General features: G+C 47.4%; 1 non-coding gene across 1 annotated transcript; it reads right to left on the bottom strand.

Moving 5' to 3' along the window:
• Positions 1 to 1,159: 1,159 nt before the first annotated feature.
• Positions 1,160 to 1,234, bottom strand: TRNAP-UGG (transfer RNA proline (anticodon UGG)). Its single transcript has one exon. It is a non-coding gene; the product is annotated as a tRNA-Pro (tRNA).
• Positions 1,235 to 7,129: the final 5,895 nt, after the last annotated feature.

A 7,129-nucleotide genomic window follows, 5' to 3' on the forward strand; every position in this document is an offset into this window, starting at 1 on the left:
AGATCATTTCAAAAGTTTTCAGTAAAGAGTGAACATGCTTTCAAATCCGGTGGTATAAGTCTAATCAGTTCGAGCTCAAGTAACACAGATATAAATCTTCCAGAAATTTCACAACAACAACATATAATAACATAAGTGTATTAACAAATAAAAGTAAGTACAACCTCTCAAGGCAGCAGTCACTCAGTTCATCTCAACAGCTCATACTCTCGGCTCTCAGCCCTCAACACACACTCTCAATAGGTACCTGTGCTCACTGGGGGTGTACAGACTCTGGAGGGGCTCCTACAGCCCAAGCGCTATATTGTTGCGGCATCCAGCCAGACCCAATACTGCTGCGGCGTGCAACCCGATCCATATATTGCTGCGGCGTGCAACCCGATCCGATATATCGCCCGAAGGCTTGTTGCGGCTTGCAACCTGATTCAATATTGATGCGGCATTGAACCCGATCCAATATTTCTCACATAGCTCTCAACCCGGCACTCAGGCCCTATCTCAGTCTCTAACTTCTCCAGCCCATCGGGCTCATAGAATATCATAATAATTAGCCCAAACAGAGAATACAACAAGTCTCAACAAGAAATGAGAGGGAATAGACAAGACAACAATTAGCAGCCAATTCAACAAATATTCAACTGCTGTGGGTCCCAACAGTGATGTCATATGGCCTAAGCATAGTTTCTAACATGAAAGGCAGTCAATTGCTCAAAGACAAGGAAAAATAAGTAATAACAATGGCTATTCGACTTTATGGTCTCATGGGATGGACCAAGTCACAATCCCTCATGGTGCACGCTCACACGACTGTCACCTAGCATGTGCGTCACCTCCAAATATTCACATCATACAAATTCTCGGGGTTTCATACCCTCAAAACTAGATTTAAGACTGTTACTTACCTCAATCCGAGCAAAATCCTACTCCGTTACAAAAGAAAGCCTGTTCTTTATTACAGGTAGTCATTCCCCCGTTCCTTTAGTCTTTTCAAGCCGGAAAGGGCGAAACCTCTCTTTTCAAAAGAAAGCGACCCGCCAAAAAACCTGCTACGGAACTACCGATAAGGGAAAAAAATACTTTACTTAGTCGATGCATCATGTCTTTACTTTATGCTTTGCGCTGTTTGCCTTACTGTCCGACCACGGAGAAGGCTACCACATCAAGGTGACAGGATTCGAACCTATGGCCCTCTGTACCCAAAACAGATGCGCTGACCAGACTGCGCTACACCTCGTCTCACCAAAAAAAAAGGGCTCGTTGGGAAGAAAGATTACGCCTTCAAGTCCTATTATCGGAGAGGGACTTTTTCCATTATTTATCCTATTTCCGATAGGACCTTGCCCTTGGGTCAGAAGGCGGCGGGGGAAGGAGGGGGATACTGGGCCTAGATCTTCTTTTTTTGGGCTACAACTTCGCCGAGCCGACTAGCATCCCTTTCCACTGTGTATTTTTCGAACAAAGAAGACGATTATAGGATCGAATTAATAAGAAGCTTAAAAAATGCGATGCCTTTGCCTCTAAATTCAGCCTCCAAACATCCCAAATCTAGCCACAAGTAATACAACACAATCAATAAAAGCTAAAGGGATCAATTCCACAAGAAAACTACTAAATTAGAGCCAAAACCCGAAATCAACTCAAACCCGCCCCTCCGGGCCCACGTCTCAAAATTTGAAAAAAGTCACAAAATCCGAAAGCCCATTCACTCACGAGTCTAACCAAACCAAATTTATCCAAATCCGACTTCATTTGCCCCTCCAAAACCCCAAAGTTCACTCTCCAATTCCCAAGCCCTAACCCCCAATTTTTCACTTCAAAACCCCACTAATTAGATGAGAAATCAACGGGAAAACACCATAGCTAAGGTTACTTAGGCTCAAGGGACTTACCTCAGTGAATTTCCTAGAATCACCTACAAAAATCACCTCAAAAGCTCCAAAGTCCGAGTTAAAAATAGTGGAAATGAGGAAAAAATCTCGAAGTCCTCTATTTATACTTTCTGCCTAGTGAAACCGCACCTGCGGTCCCCTTTTCCGCTTCTGCGATGCCGCACCTGCGGAATTTCCATCGCAGGTACGGAACTCACTTAAAATCCCAGGTTCTGCATCTGCGGCCAAATACTGCACCTGCGATAGCGCACCTGTGCCTCTCTCTCCGCTTCTGCAGAAATCGACCAACTCCTCACTTCCGCATCTGTGACTCAGCCTCGCATCTGTGGGCTCGCAGATGCGACCCCTTCTCACACCTGCAGTTCCAGTCCAACTCAACACTGCCCGCATCTACGACCTCCCATGCGCTTTTGCGGTCGCGCACCTGTGGCTCCCTCTCCGCAGGTGCGGAAAACACCAGCAGCAGTAGTTCAGTTGCATTTTCCAAGTTCCAAACCTTCCGTTAACCACCCGAAACCACCTCAAGGCCCTCGAGACCACAACCAAACATACCAACATATCCTATAACCTCATAAAAACTGAGTCAAACCCTCGGATCACTCAAATCAACATCAAAACACCAAATTACTCTCGGATTCAAGCCTAAGAACTTCTAAACTTTCAAATTTCGCAAACGATGCCGAAACCTATCAAACCACGTCCGAATGACCTCAAATTTTACACACACGTCACAAATGACACCAAGAAGCTACTCCAACTTCCGAAAATCCATTCCAACCCCGATATCAAATTTTCCACTGCCGACCAAAATCGCCAAATTTTTAATTTTTGCCAGTTCAAGCCTAATTCCACTATGGACCTCCAAATCATATTCCGAACGTGCTCCTAAGTCCAAAATTACCTAACGGAGCTAATAGAACCAATTCAAATCCGAGATCGTTTACACATAAGTCAACATCCGGTTGAAATTTTCAACTTAAGCTTCTAATAAAGAGACTAAGTGTCTCAATTCACTTCGAAACCACTCCGAACCCAAACCAACTATCCTAACATCTCATAATATAACTGAAGAGCACAAAAAGAAGCAGAAATAGGGGAAACGGGGCTACAACTCTCGAAACGACCGGGCGGGTCATTATATCCTCCCCCTCTTAAACAAACTTTTGTCCTCGAACGAGTCTAGAAACATACCTGGAGCCTCAAATAGGTGTGAATATCTGCTCTGCATCTCCCTCTCGATCTCCCAGGTGGCCTCCTCCACAGGCTGACCTCTCCACTGCACCTTTACTGAAGCTATATCCTTTGACCTCAACTTTTGAACCTGCCGATAGTTGAGACACCGAGCCACAAACCCAACTATATCCTTCTTCATCCGTCTCCACCAATAGTGCTGTCTCAGATCCTGGTACATCTTTGCGGCACCCGGATGGATGGAATACTGCAAGCTGTGGGCCTCCTCAAGAATCAACTCCCCGAGCCCATCTACATTAGTCACACATATCTGGCCCTGTATCCTCAACACGCCATCATCACCAATAGTAACATCCCTAGCATCACCTCGCTGAACCCTGTCCTGAAGAACAAGTCGGTGGGGGTCATCATATTGATGCTCTATGATACGGTCATAAAGAGAAGACCTGGAGACCACACAAGCCAATACCCGACTCGGCTCTGAAATATCCAATTTGACAAGCTGGCCAGCTAAGTCCTGGACATATAATGCCAAAGGTCTCTCTGCTGCTGCAAGATATGCTAAACTCCCCAAACTCTCTGCCCGGCGACTCAAAGCATCGGCCACCACATTGACCTTCCCCGGATGGTACAAAATAGTGATATTATAGTCCTTGAGAAGCTCCAACCATCTCTGCTGGAGCAAATTAAGATCCTTCTGCTTGAGCAGGTGCTGCAAACTCCGGTGATCAGTATAGATCTCACAATGAACCCCGTACAAATAGTGCCGCCAAATCTTTAAGGCATGCACAATAACTTCTAACTCAAGGTCATGGACATAATAGTTCTTCTCATGAGTCTTCAACTGGCGTGAGGTATAGGAAATCACCCTACTATCCTGCATCAGAACATATCCAATACCTACCACTTGAAGCATCACAATACACGGTGTAAGAACCTGAAGCTGATGGCAGAACTAGCATTAGAGCTGTGGTCAAGACAATCTTGAGCTTCGGAAAGGTCTCCTCACACTCATTCGACCACCTAAATGGAGCACCCTTTTGGGTTAATTTGGTCAAGGGTGATGCAATAGATGAAAATCCCTCCACAAAGCGACGGTAATAGCCTGCAAAACCAAGAAAGCTCCTAATCTCCGTGGTTGAGGACGGTCTAGGCCAACTCTGCACTGCCTCTATCTTCTTCGGATCCACCTGAATACCCTCACTAGACACTAAGTGCTCCAAGAATGCTACTGAACCTAGCCAAAACTCACACTTGGAGAACTTTGCATAAAGCTTCTCCTCCCTCAATCTCTGTAATACAATCCTCAGATGCTGAACATGCTTCTCCTGGCTACGAGAGTACAGCAGGATGTCATCAATGAATACAATAACGAATGAGTCCAAATAGGGTTGGAATACACTGTTCATCAAATACATGAACATTGCTGGGGAATTGGTCAGCCCAAAAGACATCACTAAGAACTCATAATGGCCATATCGGGTCCTGAAAGTTGTCTTAAGAATATCCGAATCCCGAATCTTCAGCTGGTGATACCCTGACCTCAAATCAATCTTGGAGAATACCCTCTCCCCCTGAAGCTGGTCAGATAGATCATCAATACGTGGCAACAGGTTCTTGACTGTGACCTTGTTCAATTGCCTGTAGTTAATGCACATCCTCATAGAACCATCTCTCCAAGGTGACACGCTAGGCCGAATAAACCTCTTATCAAGGAGTTCCTGAAGCTGTTCTTTCAACTCCTTCAACTCCACCGGTGCCATACGATACTGTAGAATAGAATTGGGCTGAGTGCCCGGCACCAAATCAATACCAAAGTCGATATCCCTGTCAGGCGACATGCCCGGTAGGTCTGCAGAAAACACATCCGGAAAGTCACGTACCACCAGAACAGAATCAATGGCAGTAGTCTCTGCACTAACATCCCTCAAAAAAGCCAAATAGGATAGACAACCTTTCTCAACCATCCACTGAGCCTTCAAATATGAGATCACCCTACTAGGTACATAGTCTATAGAACCGCTCCACTCAACCCTCGGCAAATTCGGCATCGCCAACGTCACCGTCTTAGCGTGACAATCTAGAATGGCATGGCATGGAGACAACCAATCCATACCCAATATCACATCAAAGTCAACCATACTGAGCAGCAAAAGGTCTACTCGGGTTTCCAGACCCCCAATAGTCACCACACATGACCGATATATGCGGTCCACAACAATAGTATCGCCCACAGGAGTAGACACATGAATAGATGAAACTAAAGACTCATGGGGCATATCCAGAAAATGAGCGAAATACGAGGAAATATATGAATAAGTGGAACAAGGGTCAAATAATACAGAGGCATATCTGTGACAAACTGAGACAATACCTGTAATCACGGCATCTGAAGCAATAACATCTGGTCTGGCAGGGAGGGCATAGAAACGGGCCTGGCCACCCTCTGATCTGCCTCCCCCTCTCGGGCAACCCCTAACTAACTGAGCTCCACCCCTAGCTGACTGGGCGGGTGGTGGAGGAACTCATGCTGATGACATAGACTGGCTCCTCTACGGAGCGGGACCTCCCACTAGACGGGGACACTCTCTCCTCATATGACCAAACTCCCCATATTCATAGCAACACCCCGGTGCTGGGGACTGAAGGGTGCCTCGAGTACCGGGATAACTAGCAGAAGGACCTGGCATAGACGAACCCTGACCCGATAGAGCATGAGAAGAACTCTGCACTGGAAGGGCACCAAGAGATGAACGACCCTGCTGATAACAGTGAGAACCATGGCCAGATGATGCACCAAGGTGAACTGGGCGAGCCGTCTGAGCATGTCGGAATGGACGGCCTCTACCGTGCTGGAACTGACCCCCATAAGGAGTACCACTAAATCCACCCTGTCCACGAGGCCTCTTGGCCTCCCTCTCAACCCTCTCCTGACCGCGAACCATCTCAATCTGCCGAGCAATGTCGAAAACCTCATCAAAAGTAGCACCAGACACTCTCTCTCTGGTCATAAGCAATCGCAACTGATAAGTGAGGCCATCTATAAACCTCCTGATCCTCTCCCTGTTTGTGGGAACCAACTAGATAGCATGATGAGCCAACTCCGAGAATCGCATCTCATACTGCATCACAGACATATCATCCTGACGAAGCTGCTCAAACTGTCTGTGCAGCTCCTCTCTGCGGGACTGAGGCACGAACTTCTCCAGAAAGATAACAGAGAACTGCTGCCAAGTAAGGGGCGCTACACCGACCGGCCTACGCCTCTCATAAGCCTCCCACCAACTGAATGCAGCCCCAGAGAACTGAAAGGTAGTGAACGAGACCCAACTGGTCTCCAGAATACCTGCTGTACGGAGTATCCTCTGACACCTGTCCAAGAAACCATGTGCATCCTCTCTCTCTGCACCACTGAAAAATGGAGGCTGGAGTCTCCCAAACCTCTCCAATCTACGCTGCTCATCCTCTAACATAGCAGAAACCACATAGTCCTGAGCATCTGCAACCGGCTGGGCTGGTGGTGCCCCCGGTGTCTGGAATCCCTGTACCACCTGCTCTGGTGTGGGGCAGCGTGAGTGTGAGCACCTTCCCCGGCCTGAGAAGTGGCTGTTGCGGCCAGAACAGAGACCGCCTGAGCAAGACTGGTACACACGGTCAGAATCTGAGCTAAGGCCTCCTGAAGGCCTGGAATCATAATAGGCATAGGTGGTGCCTGAGCTGGTGCATCAACAACTGGAATATGGTCCTGACCTGGGGCAACTGGTGGATCTGCAGGTACTGCCCCAGCTGCTGTGCGGGCTGCACCTCTACCCCTACCGCGACCTCGGCCTCTCGTGGCCCTGACTGGTGTTACCGGTGGCTGTCCATCCTGCCCGGTAGTATGATTCCTCACCATCTGTGAGAGATTGAAACAACAAATGTTTAGTTACTAGAATCAATAGATTCGTACGACAAGAATTCAAGAATGTGAAGTTTCCTAAGGGTTCTCCAACCTCTCAAAGATAAGTACAGATGTCTCCGTACCGATCCGCAAGACTCTACTAAACCCG

Source organism: Nicotiana tabacum, chromosome 24 (assembly GCF_000715075.1).
Source record: "Nicotiana tabacum cultivar K326 chromosome 24, ASM71507v2, whole genome shotgun sequence".
In the NCBI taxonomy this organism is placed as follows: domain Eukaryota; kingdom Viridiplantae; phylum Streptophyta; class Magnoliopsida; order Solanales; family Solanaceae; genus Nicotiana; species Nicotiana tabacum.